The sequence below is a fragment of the Balaenoptera borealis genome (assembly GCF_965194805.1).
Source record: "Balaenoptera borealis genome assembly, chromosome: X".
NCBI classification, from domain to species: domain Eukaryota; kingdom Metazoa; phylum Chordata; class Mammalia; order Artiodactyla; family Balaenopteridae; genus Balaenoptera; species Balaenoptera borealis.
In genome coordinates, this window is record NC_138881.1 from 32,753,331 (window position 1) to 32,766,335 (window position 13,005).

At 45.4% G+C, this 13,005-nt stretch overlaps 1 pseudogene across 1 annotated transcript; it reads right to left on the reverse strand.

Annotated features, from left to right (window-relative positions):
- Positions 1-1,334: 1,334 nt before the first annotated feature.
- Positions 1,335-3,062, reverse strand: LOC309620475 (RNA-binding protein with serine-rich domain 1 pseudogene; annotated as a pseudogene). The gene has a single exon. The product of its transcript is annotated as an RNA-binding protein with serine-rich domain 1 pseudogene (transcript).
- Between the last annotated feature and the right edge of the window lie 9,943 nt (positions 3,063-13,005).

Sequence of the window (13,005 nt, forward strand, 5' to 3'; positions counted from 1 at the left end):
ACACAGTCATATTGGATTAGGGCCCACTTTGATGACCCATCTTAACTTGAATGTCTGCAAAACCCTATTTCCAAATAAGGTCACATTCGTAGGCACCGATCACAGATTGTCCTTGAAGGCTTTGGGTTGCCCCCTCTGATGAGAGATGATATTACTGGAGCTGTAGCATGGGAATCCCAGAAGGCAAGGTGAGGTTCTTATGAGGAAATATACAAGAAGCGAAACTGTAGCTTTCTCCTCCCCTTCCTCACTTATTTTCTGAGATTTCCCTACACCTGTTGGTGTTTCCCAGCCCTTTCCAGATTCTTGGACAGCAATACCATAGAAATGAATATCGCTTCACACAAGACTCTTAGACAAGCAAAGCTTTTTATTAGAAGAGGTAGCTTGTGCACAAGGGAGAAGGCAGGAAAAAAAGTGCCAGCTCCCCACGTAGAAGGGGCGAGTTGCTTTTATAACAAAAGGGAGGGATTGTCTCTTGATCACTGATAATTTCCAGAAATCGTCAAACTCCTTTGATCAGCAGCAGGCGGCTCCATGGTAGCTATCAGGAATACGGGGAAAATGCAGGAACAGATAAGGTTAAAATTTATAGTTGAGCTTCTTGTCTTGTGGCAACTAGCTGTACTCCTTAGTGTAACAGAGATAAAGTTAATTTTTTTCTTGTTGCCAGCCTGGTTTTTGTCTCTGGGACTCAGGTCCCCAGGGCCTTTGTTCTTTAGCTTACAAGGCGTGTTTTGCCCAAGGTTGTTCCCTGGTCCTTTTCCAAAATGGCTGTGCTCTTGTCTTCCTGTCTCATTGGGACGTACAATCTCATTTGGTGTGTCAGCAGGTGGGTGGAGCCATGGTATCACATGAGTTGAGTTCACTACCCCACCTCAGTTCTTTTCAGTCCTGTATGGAATCCTGTGTCCCTTTATTCAGCGCCTGAGTATTCACTTGCTCCTATGTTAGGGAAGGAAAAACCTTGAGTGTTAGTGACCTCGCCAGCTGAAAAAAAAAATCCAGCCTTGATGTGTAGTTCTTCTACTTTCTACGAGGGCTGCTGCCAGCAAGAACTGCTTCCAAACGGTTAGAATTGTCCTTTGCAGAGACACTATCTCTTTCTGCCTTAGCTGCAGCGTTAGAGAATTGTTACAGGGACACTACAGTGGCTCCGCCCAGCTGTTCCTGGATCTGGACCTGTATCCTTTGAAAGCTGCCTATTTCCAGGAGTTGGGGGTATAGAGATTGTAAGTATAGGATTTGGAGTCTAACAAATGGAATGTATAGCAGTGTGTGCTGTAATCACAGGAGATAATCTCCCTCTTCCCCAATTTTTTTTTTTTTTGAGCTGCACTCTAATCCTAGGTTTATTCAACACAATTCTTTTCTCTACACAACAAAGTACAAACACAATATTATCTAAAATGCTACAAAGTTACAAAACTCAAAACAGAAAATGTATAGTACTGACTGTACAATAAAAGCCAAAAAAGCAATGTACACGTTGCCAAGGTAACCTACACAACCACCATGAATACCAACACAACGGGGGGTTCTGTGATGACCCGACAGAGCTGGCTGTCAACTTACCAGTTTCAGAGAGAAAGGGAGATGTGGGTTTGTGGGTTTGTGTGTCTGTGTGTGTGCACGCACATGAGTACATGTGAAAAGAACCATTTTGGGTATTTGGCCCGAGAGGTCAGAAGAGGACTCGAGCAGGGGAGCAGGGCCAGGCTAACAGGAATGGTAGCTGCGTAAAAGCACACCCTTTCCTGTGGGACCCTGCAGGCCAACAGGTTAGGGCACGACCAGCCCACCAGATGGGCCCCACGGCATCTGTGAAATGGGAAAACATGCTCCCAGGCTGGGGCTGTACCACTGCCTGGAGCCCCCTGCTCATCCCTGCTGGCTTTGCCACTAAACTGACTCTTAGGAACTAGAAATGTGGAAGCTTTCTAGCCAGAAAACTGGAGGGCATTTTTATAAGCACGACCGCAAACCAACAACACTCCTGCAGCCGGAACTCTGCCGCCAGGGGAAATGTAGCAATTAACTGCCTTCACCTTCGAAGCCTGCCCCTGAGTGAGGGATTTCTTTCCTACCGATCCTCCTTCTGCTAGGAAAGTGACAAAAGTGAGTTGGATGGGATACAAGTCACAGGGCAGAGCTTCGGTGGCCCTGCTTATCGGGAGGAGTTGGAGCTGGAGCGGCTCCTGTGGCGGCGGCGGCCAGGGGAGCGGGATCGCCGGCGCAAGGGGGACCTGCGCCGAGGGGGACGTGACCACCTCCTCATCCGTGGGGGTGACCTGCGCCACGTGGGAGGCGGTGGCAGCATTCTCCTGGGAGGGCTGAATCGCCTGGGGGGTGGCCGAGGCCAGGGGGCCAGCACAGCAGTGGCAGTGATCTCCTGGCCATCGATGTGTCCTCTGTCCATGTGCTTCAGCACCTTCTCGGCCTCATCTGGATTCTCAAACTCCACACATGCATAGCCTTTAGACAGATGGGGGTGCATCCTTTCTACAGGCATGTCAGTCATTTTAATTTTCCCATAGGTGGAGAATATCTCCATGATGTGATCCTTGGTCACATTCCTGGTGAGCCTTCCAATGTGCACTTTGGTGGGTTTAGGGGAAGGGCTCCGCCTTTTCCTTTCCTTTTCATCTCTTTTGGGTGGTTTGGATTTGGAGCGGGAACGCCGCCTATTGTCATGCCTGCGCCGAGAAGGACTCGGAGAGCCAGAGGAGCTGCTGGAGCTGGAGCTGCGGGATGTGCTGGAACTTCCTGAGCGGCTTGATGCTGAAGATGAGCTGGAGCCCGTGCTGGCGCTGGAGCCCGAGCTGGAGGCAGAGCTGGACCGCGACCTGGTGCTGCTGCTACCACTGGAAGCGCTGCGCCTCTTTCGAGTTTTATCCCTGCCACGATCCTTCTCGCTTGACTCCTTGGTGGCCCCCTTATCTTTAGAGCGATCCTTGGACTTCTCGTCAGAGCGGTCTTTGCGTTTGGTAGGAAAAGGAGCCATCTTCCCGCCGCCGCGACCTCCTCCCGCTCTCCTCAGTCTCTGAGGCGGGCGCCGCTCTGGCGTCCCCTCTTCCCCAATTATTAAGTGCCATGTGAGGGATGAGGGGAAAAATGGAATGGGATACATTCAGTGACTCATATTCATGCAGCTCTGTCCTGATGCTTTCTGAACATATTAACTCTAAGAAAGATTGTACAGGTGTTGTTCTTACGGATTTTCCATGACAGGGACTAGGCCGCCTCTGGGAATATGTAGGATGCCAGAGAGTTTCTCTTTTTTTCTACAAAGATCTGCACTGTGCGTGAGGCTCCCCCAGACATAAAAAGCCTCCTGTCAAAGCTTAGTACAGTGTATCTTTTATAGTTATGAAAGAAGAAGCTTGTGGATGACACAGGGAACACAGGTAGCTCTAATTTTCAGAAAACTGGGCTTGATCCTCTGTCATTTCATTCTTGATAGCTAACTTGGGCAACCACTTACTTTAGAACAATTATAGTCATCCCTCAGTATCTGCGGGAATTGGTTCCAGGACCCCTGAAGAGACCGAAATCCACAGATGCTCAAGTCCCTTATATAAACTGGTGTAGTACAGTTGGCCCTCTATCCCACGGTATCTGAATCCATGGATACAGAGGGCCAACTGTATACCATTTGTAGGGCACTTGATAACTTACCCAGCATCTTCACATGTGTTTTATGTTTTGAACCCCACAATGAAGTTGAGTGCCTCGATTTATTTTCTGCTTGTTACAGTACAGAAGAGAGGCTCAGATTTAAAAGAAAATTTTCATGACAGTACTGCCGGTGAGTAGCTGAGCAGACACCAAATACAGATCTTAACCCAACCTAATACTCTTGCCCCAGTAGCAGCTCGAGACTGTTACAATGAAGGGGGTGTAAAATCCCAAATTTTGGCTAGAAAGTTTGGATAGAAGATGCTGGAGTATTGCTTACACTGGCATTTGTATGCCTAGACAAATGAGGCAATGAGCCAGGTTAACTGAAAGCAGTGGTTCTCAAGGCATGGTCCCTGGATTCGCAGCATCAGTTTCAACTAGAAATGCAAATCTCAAGCCCATCCCAGACCTACTGGATCAGAAACTCTAGGGGTGGGACCCAGGAGTCTGTGCTGTAAACCAGGTGATTCTGTTGCATGCTATTGTTTGAGAAATTCTGACTTGAAGGATACAATCTCACAAAGTCCCTCCTATCTCTCCCCTTATCCCAAAATGTGGCTATTAGTTTGAAAGCCTTTTCTGATATATAATAAGCACTTTCTTGTCATTTAGTACATCAGGAAGGTTTTTTTCTCAAACAGTTAGTGAGAAATAGTCACAAATTCAATAAGAGTATGGATAGGTGAAGAGGATGAAGAGAAAAATTGTGGGTTCAGAGCATAAATTCTTCTAGGAGGGTGTTGGGAGACTCAGATCTCTAAACCTCAGAGTTGAGAAGAGATAGCAGTGAAAGCAAATACAGGAAGGACTGAATTCTAAATTTACACTTCCCAATTGTGTTCAAGATTAATTCTATAACAGTCAGTTGCTTTTCCTGAAATGCTATTGTCTTTTTAAATTGATAATTCCAGCCCACTGTTTCAACCAATCCATTGATCCAATCTACTAAATTCAAAAACAAAAGCAAAAACAGTGAGTGACTCTCACAGCAGAAATAATTTTTCTTAAGGAACTGAATCCCCGTTTAACTCTGGATGGGACTTGGCTAAGATGAAGTAAGAAGTGCTTGTCTGCTGAATCTACTGAATGTGTCCAGGCCAGCTCCTAAGAGGTCTACAGATATAGCACTCAGCGAGATTCTGTGGCTTTGGGGGAGCTAATATTGGAGCACAAAGCAATAACCAAGAGTTGATTATGCCCCATAAAGCCCAACTTGCACACAGTGAGCCCTCTTTATGGATGTTTTCCAGTCCTCAGCTTGTTTCATGAGTATTTGCCATACAATTTAATGGTAACACCCAAAAGCTTTATGAGATAGAAATCACCTGGATCATCTTTTCTGTACATTTTTTAAAAATTAAAATTAGAGAAGTGCCATGTTTATACATAGCAGTGAAAACCCTTCTGCTGTTTACTTTGGTCCCTATTTAAGCCAGGGTTGGAGTCTAGCTGGCAGGGTACTTTTTACTACTTAAAAAGTACCCTGAATTCTGAATCTTAGAAGAAAGTCACCACTTGCTAGACTTTTGGTGTCTCTAAAACTGAATGGGAATCATTTACATAAGTAAATTATGTCTGATAATATAGACTTTTTCATCTTATACGGCAAACAATTCTCAGGGACCACCCCATTTCTGAGCAGCGAGCTATAAATTTGAGGATTCACATGACCTGCTCAGGTTCGATAATTCACTAGAACAACTCACAGAGCTTGCTGAAAGCTCTATTTTAATGGTCATAGTTTTATTATAAAGGGTATATATAGGACATGGTTTGATAGGGTCTAGAATACAGAATTTCCATACCCTCTCCCTATGGAGTAAGGGCTCTTCACCCCCCACCCTGCACATCAGTGTGTTCACTAGCCAAGAAGCTCCACTTAGCTTTCAACTCCAGAGTTTTTTTTTAATTTTTTTTTTTAATTTTTATTTATTTATTTATGGCTGTGTTGGGTCTTCGTTTCTGTGCGAGGGCTTTCTCTAGCTGCGGCAAGCGCGGGCCACTCTTCATCGCGATGCGCGTGCCTCTCACTATTGCAGCCCCTCTTGTTGCGAAGCGCAGGCTCAGTAATTGTGGCTCACGGACCTAGTTGCTCCGCGGCATGTGGGATCTTCCCAGACCAGGGCTCGAACCCGTGTCCCCTGCATTGGCAGGCAGATTCTCAACCACTGCACCACCAGGGAAGCCCCAGAGTTTTTATTGAGGTTTCATTACTGAGGCCTGATTGATTAAATCATTACTACATGATTGAACTCAATCTGTAGCCCACTACCTTCCCTGGAGGTTGGACTGGCCCAGAGTTCCAACAGTCTACTCACATGGTGGTTGGTCTTTCTGGTGACCAGCCCCCATCCTGAAGCTACCTAGGGGCCCACCATGAGTCACCTCATTAGGATCACAAAGACAGTCCTATCACTCAGGAAATTTCAAGGGTTTTTTTTTTTTTTTTTTTCAAGTTCTGTGCCAGGAATGGCAGGGATGGGGTGGTAGACAATGAATACCAGATATATTCTTTATTATACCACACCTTGCTTTAATAAACTTATTAATTTTTCAAAGCTGTAGACAAAAATTAGAAAGAACACTTCTGCTCTAGTCAAATACCCTTAATTTCAGAAGCAGGCTTCATTTCTTTCTAGCACAGTAGATCTTAACTCATGACATTATCCTTTGGCAAAACTTTTCATGTCACCTATTGATGGCAAATGAAAAGGTAAAAATGATCAGCAGGCTCTCTCTCTTTCCCCTTCTCTGTGCTCTCCATATCTTATTGTTTGTTTTTTAGATCTTCTGATTATTTCATAAGAATGTAGACCCATGGATCGTTTTTCTTCGTTTTCCTGATTTGAGATTTAGCTAACACATTTTGAGATATGAGAAGAGAAATAATTATATTAAATCAGCAGAATAATGGAAAGTGATTTTTTTTAATCAAACATAAATTGGTTTTAGACTTAAGTGATAATGATTCCCCATTCAAGTCTACATACTTCATTTATTCAGCAACTTGCCATGATATCCAGGCACTGAGAATAAAATAGTGATAGAGACAGACAAGGGCCTTTGTTTCATGAAGTTTATTTTCTAGTGGAAAGAGACAGAAAAGAAACAAGTAAGCAAAGGAATGGGCAAGCTAATTCCAGAGAATGATGCATGCAAAAAAAAAAATTGGATAATGTGAAAAACACTGTCTACTTGGGGATGGGACAGGATAATCTAAATTGAGCAGGCAAGAAAAGTCTTATTGAAACAGTGGTCTTTGAGTAGAAATTTTAAAGGAATGAGAGAATGAGCCATGGAGAAATCATGGGACAAACTGTCCCTTTAAAAGGGAATAGAAAGTACGAATATTCTCAGGTGAAAGATAGACAAAGAGGGGCACTAGTTAAAGCAGTGAAGACAAATTTTATTCAGTAATAACTATTGCAGTAGGAGAGAGAACACTGTGTCACCTGAATTTAACTCCACCAAAACAAAAGGCAGGAGACTTCAAAGGCTGGGGTGTGCTAAAGAAAAGGCACTGAGGGCATTAAGGGGGGATTTGGTCCATATGACGAGGCCATCTGGGTTTACTAATTGGGGCTCATCCGGAGGAGAAACAAACTTCTCATACCTTTATGAAAAGAGCCAATGGTACAAGTTGGAGCAAGGTACCCACTAAAGTTAGGACCTTACCCTCCCATGGAGACTGAGACCAGGATTAAAATTCATCTCCTTGAATGTGTGCATTTCAAAGAAATGGCTCTCAAGTCATTGAGGAGACAGTTCTAGGTGTTGGAAGATTTATATCTCAAAGGGGCAGAGAAAGGATTTATAATTGCAAGCTTTCTAAGTAATTGCCCTAAGGGTGGGGGGGAGGGTTATGAGCCTATCTGCCTATTACCAGCTTTTAGCTGAAACAAACAGTAAATTCTCCTGACAGTCTTGAGCTTTCTCAGGCAGGCATTTTAAGGGACACTGGAGTCATCCTAGGGACATGGCCTTAAGCTCTTAGAAGCCATGCTAGAGTTTGGTTATGGCCTTAAGCTCTTAGAAGCCATGCTAGAGTTTGGTTAAGTCTCTTAGTGCAGGGGTTTAAATCCAGTTATGTACCAAGAGGTTTTTTGTTTTATGTTTTTTGCAATTCTCGGTAATAATAAGAGTGAATCTCAAAAACATTATGTTGAGCTGTGTATTTCATATTATGGCATTTTACTGTATATGTGGTTTGACCCAATTTCTAAAAATGGCTAGTTATAAGAAAGATGTCAAGATAATGGGCAGATCTTTGGCATTCTGGAAATTGTTCCATCTCTTTAGAACTGTAATCCTTGTCCAGAAATTCTCTTTCTTGTCAATCAAATTCTTGAATTTAGGCTGCCACCTTCTCATTTTTCTGCTCCTGATTTCTTTTTTGAAGTCCCCAGGAACTTGATTTCTTCATTGATATGGGAATGTATTTGCACTGCAGGCAGCATTATTCACATAGATTAGGAAGGGAAGCACTCCCACTGGAGATCTGCAATAACAGCTGGCACCTTCCTGCATAACCAAGCCTGGAGCTGATGCAGGTTTGACTCAAGTCACATGTACAACTAAGCAAGTATAAGACTTGTAGCTAGTACTCTTTTTGCTTACAATATAATGTAGTATAAAATTTCCATATGTGTTTGGGTTAAGATAAATAGATTCCTACAGTATCTTGTAATATAAAGTCAAGAGATTTATAATGAGGAAAATTTTATTCTATTTTTCAAGTAAATAAAAATTCAAAAAAGTTAACTCAGGCATTTTACATGATCTTATTTCTGCTTTTAATTTTGAAATACTCAATGTATGAAAATGATTTAACTTATATATGTTTCATGCTTTTAACAGTTTGGCCAACTCTTTCCAGGCTTAACTTTTATCTTTACTACAACCTTTCCATTATAATCTATGGTTATTTGAGCTTTAGAACTCTAAGCTTTCCTCCTCCAACATCTCTCTCATTAGTGTTCAGGCAGGTTCCCATAGCCTGAGCCTGGGTCAAAGTGAACTGAATATTGACGTTAATCATGTGAGCTTTCTGAGGACTAAATCTAAAAGTCAGGTTGAGTTGTATGACACCTGGATCAATATGGAATATCCAGAAGTGGGATATTTGGTAAGAGGAATCAGACACTTAGTGAGATTATGCTTAAGAGAAGTTAGATCTTTTCCTGGTTTGAATTTTCAGGTTCTCACAAATTAGCAAGTAATTCAGATGCACTTCTTTTTTGAAATATATGAAAATATATGAAATATTATCCTCTGTAGCATGCACTACATTCAGAGCTCTTCTTGTATCTGCCCTTGTTCACATTTGTTTCTCAGGCAACCAAACGTATTTGGATGCAAATAATCACCTTTAGTTTCCTGCTATTTTCTTCTGAGTTTCATGAGTTGGGAGGTAAAGTCCTTGAATAAAGCAGAAGAGGGAGTAGATGCAAGAAGGGAGAGGACTATGATTGGTTCATGGTTTGGTTCTCTTGTGGTGGGGAAAAGAGTCATGTTCTTCTGGCCACTGCAGCCTGGAAGCCTGGAATTAGGTTCATACCATCTTTGGGAACATCTGCCTTGTTCTAGTTCAGAGAATGTGCTTCTCAATTCACCCTGCTTGGTGGTATTGTTAGTGAAAATTGAAATTGAAGAATATCGCAGGCAGAGCAGGGGTGTAGAATGCCTCCAGCAGGAGATGCATGGATGAGGTTTCAGCTAGTATAGGGGACATTGTACCAGAAGGTGCATGGGTTAAAAGTGTAGCCAGGCTGTGGTAAGACCGGGTAGAATACGCAGCATTAGAGGTTGCAGCCAGCCTCTGTCAGAAACCAGCAAGATCTGGGACAAGTGAATATTCAGACTAGGTGAGAGCTTGGCCAAAGGTGCCTGGGTGGGGGTGGGGGGGATATTCATCCTATGGCAGGACAAGTAGTTGGTTTATGGGTGGAGTGAGCATCCAGCCAAGTGGCAGACCAGAATGTAGCTTGTGGGAGAGGGGAGCAACTAGCCTGGTGGAGAACCTGGCGTCAGGTGCAGTCAGGGAGTTTATATCTAGCGTAGGGAAAGCCACAGGAAGTGCATGAGTGAATCATGTAGCTAGCCTAGGGAGAACATGGAGCTAGCCTATGGAGGTGAATAGATGGAGAAAGATTGCAGGCTAGAAGACTATTCTGTTGCAGGTGCGTCGGAGGGTGCAGCCAGAATAGGTAGGACATTGCCAGTGGTGCATGAGTTCTGTATGGAGGTGATGTGTGAAGGATCTGGAAGGAGGTGGTGTGTAAAGGCAGCCTAGGGGGTGAGTAGGTAGAAAGTGCACGGATGTAAGGAACTTTATGTCTAGGGAGGGACTAGGTTAGCCTTCATGCTTGGTGCGGGGGAGGGGAAGCCATCCAAAGGGGATTTCTGGCAGTAAGTATGTAGGTGGAGAGCATCCAGTCTAGGAGAGGCTTTGGGAGTTCGTTAAGGTGGTTACAAACAGCTTAAAGGAGCACATGGTAAGATGTGCATGGGTGGAGAAGGCCTGAATCTTGGGATAAGAATCTGGAGGAGACCCATTAATGTACAGGACAGCCAGCCTAAGGCAGCACATTGCAGTAGTTGCTTGTGTGCATGGTACAGCTAGCCTAGGGGAGGATCAATAAGAAGTGAATGATGGATAGATCATCCACCATATGGAAGGGTATAGGTATAGAATGAAGCCAGCTTATAGGGTGCCAGCAAGAGATGCATGAACGAGGTTCCAGCCAGCACAGGGAAAGTTCTGGCAGGAAGTGCATGGTGAAAGGTGTAGCCAGGCTATTGTAGGATCAGGTAGGAAGTGTGTAGCTGGAGTTAAAAATACACCAGGATGTGCATGGGAAGAGGAAGCATCCAGACTAAGTATGGTCTCAGCAAGAGATGCAAGGGAGGAGGGAACATATAGCCTGTGGGAGGACCAAGTGGGCAGATCATGGGTGGAGGGAGCATACAGCCAAAGAGAAGACCAGAAGTTCATGACTGGAGGGTGAAGCCAGCCTGGGATAGGACACGTCAGGGTACACAGATGTGTACACCGCAACCACCCAAGGGGAGGTATTGAAAGATGATCCATGGGTGGAGAGTGCAGCCATCCAAGGGACCAACATATATGGAAGCGCATGGGAAGAGGGAAGACCCAGCAGAAAAGAGGAAATTACAAAAAACACATGGGTGGAGAAAACATCCAGCTTATAGTAGGATCAAGTGGGCTATTCATTGGTTGAGGGGGAATCTAGCCAAGAGGAAGAAATGGAAATAGTTACAAGATAGGAAAGTGAAGCCAGCTTAGGAGGAAGGCCTGCAGGCAGTGCATGGGTGAAGTAGGCAGTGAGCCTATGAGAACCAGCAGGAAGTGCATGAGTGCTTGTGGAGCCCATCATCAGCAGATGCACATCTGGAGAATTCAGGAAGCCTAGGGAAGACTAGGCAGGAGGTGCATGGGTGGAGGGAGCATGCAGTCAAAGGGTGGAATGGCAGGAAGCAGAAGGCTTGAGGGAATATTCCAGTCTCCTTAAAGAACCAACAGCACGAGAATCAGTGGAGGGAGGAGAAGATTCATGGGAAGAGGTGTAGTATTCAGCCTAAGGTAGGATTGGTAGGAAGTTCACGTGTGTAGGAAGCAGCCATTCCACGCAAGGATCCAGCAGGTACTACGTGCATGGAAGATGCAGGCAAATTATTGGAGGAATCAAAAAGATCTGTGAACATGGAGGGTGCAGCTAGAGGAATGGGCTGAAAGTGCATGGCTGGAGGAATCTTTAGGAGGTATGTAGATACAGGGCGCAGCAAGAGTAAGACAGGATTCGGCAGAAGGTGAAAGGGAGCAGGGTACACTCAGCCTAGGGAGAGGAATTGTCAAGTGGTGCACGCACTAGGGAGCGTGCAGCCAGCCAAGGGGAGGAATAGACAGGCAGTGCATAGATGGAAGGAACATGTAGCCCAGGAAAGGACATGGCAGGAAGTGCATGGCTGGAGAGAGCATCTACCCTAGGGGAGGTCTTGGCAGGAGTTGCAAGGGTGGGGTGTGCAGTGAGTGTGGGGCATATCTGGCTGTAAGGTCGCGGGTAGTGGGAGCAGCCAGTGTAAGGAGGACCCAGCAGGAAATGCATGAGTCAAGGTATCAGGTTTGGCGAGGACGGTGCAGGACTTAAATAGGTGAAGGGAGCATGTAACCTAGGGGGTGACATTAAAGGAAGTGTATGAGTGGAGGGTGCAGACAGCCTCAGGGAGGAGTCAGCTATATGTGCATGGGTCCAGGGAGCATCCATCCTAGGGTTGGACACAGTCAGAGGTACTTGGGTACAGCCAACCTAGGAAGGACCTGGCAGAAAGTGCATGGATGGAATGCAGGAATCTAAAAGAGGACCTAGCAGGAGCTACATGTTATAGACTGTTCAACCAGCCTGGAGAAAAACCAGGCAGGAAGAGCTTGGGCGGAAGCAGCAGACAGCAGAGGGGAGGACATTGTAAGAAATGCATGAGTGAAGAAAGCATCCAGTCTAGAATGCGACTCGCTCACCCTAGGTGAGGACTCAGCAGGAGGCTCATGGGTGAGGGGTGATATCAGACTGGTGGAGGACACAGCAGAAGGTATAGGGTTTTAGTGACTTTCTAACCTGGGGAGGAATAGGAAGAGATGCGTGAATGGACAAAGGGGAACCCATCCTAAGGCAGAGTGCAGCAGGATGTGTATAGCTGGAGGGACTGCCTAGCTGAGAGGAGGATATGGCCGGGTGTGTACGGTTGAGGATGCACAGCACGTGTTGTGTGGTGCAGGGTGGAGCCAGCCTAGGCTCAGGCCATCAGGAAGTACATAGTGGGAGAGAAGAATCAAGCCTAGGCAAGGACTAAGCAGGAGATCCATGAAAAGAGGGAGCATTTAGATTAAGGGAAGACTTGATAGAAAGTGCATCAGTGGGTGGTTATGCTAGCCCAAGGGAGGACGTGGCAAGTGCTTCATAGTTGGAGAGTGCAGTCAGCCTAGGAGAGGAAATGGCAGGAGCTGCATGGGTAGAGGAAGCATCCATTCAAGGAGGACTCAGCAGGAGCTGCGTGAGGGTTGGAACATCCCCCTAGAGGGTAAACTGACAATCTATGCAGCCAAAGAGGTCGCATCTAGCCTGAGGGAGAAGTAAAGGAGGGGCATCAGTGCAGAAAGCAGCCATTGTAAGGGAGGACCCAGCAGAAAGTGCATGAGTGTTGGTTTCAGCTAGCCTAGAGGAAGATTCGGAAGGAGATGCAAAGGTGGAGGTTTCAGCCAGTCTAGAGGAGGAATAGGCTGGAAGTGCATGAATGGAGGCAGTATTC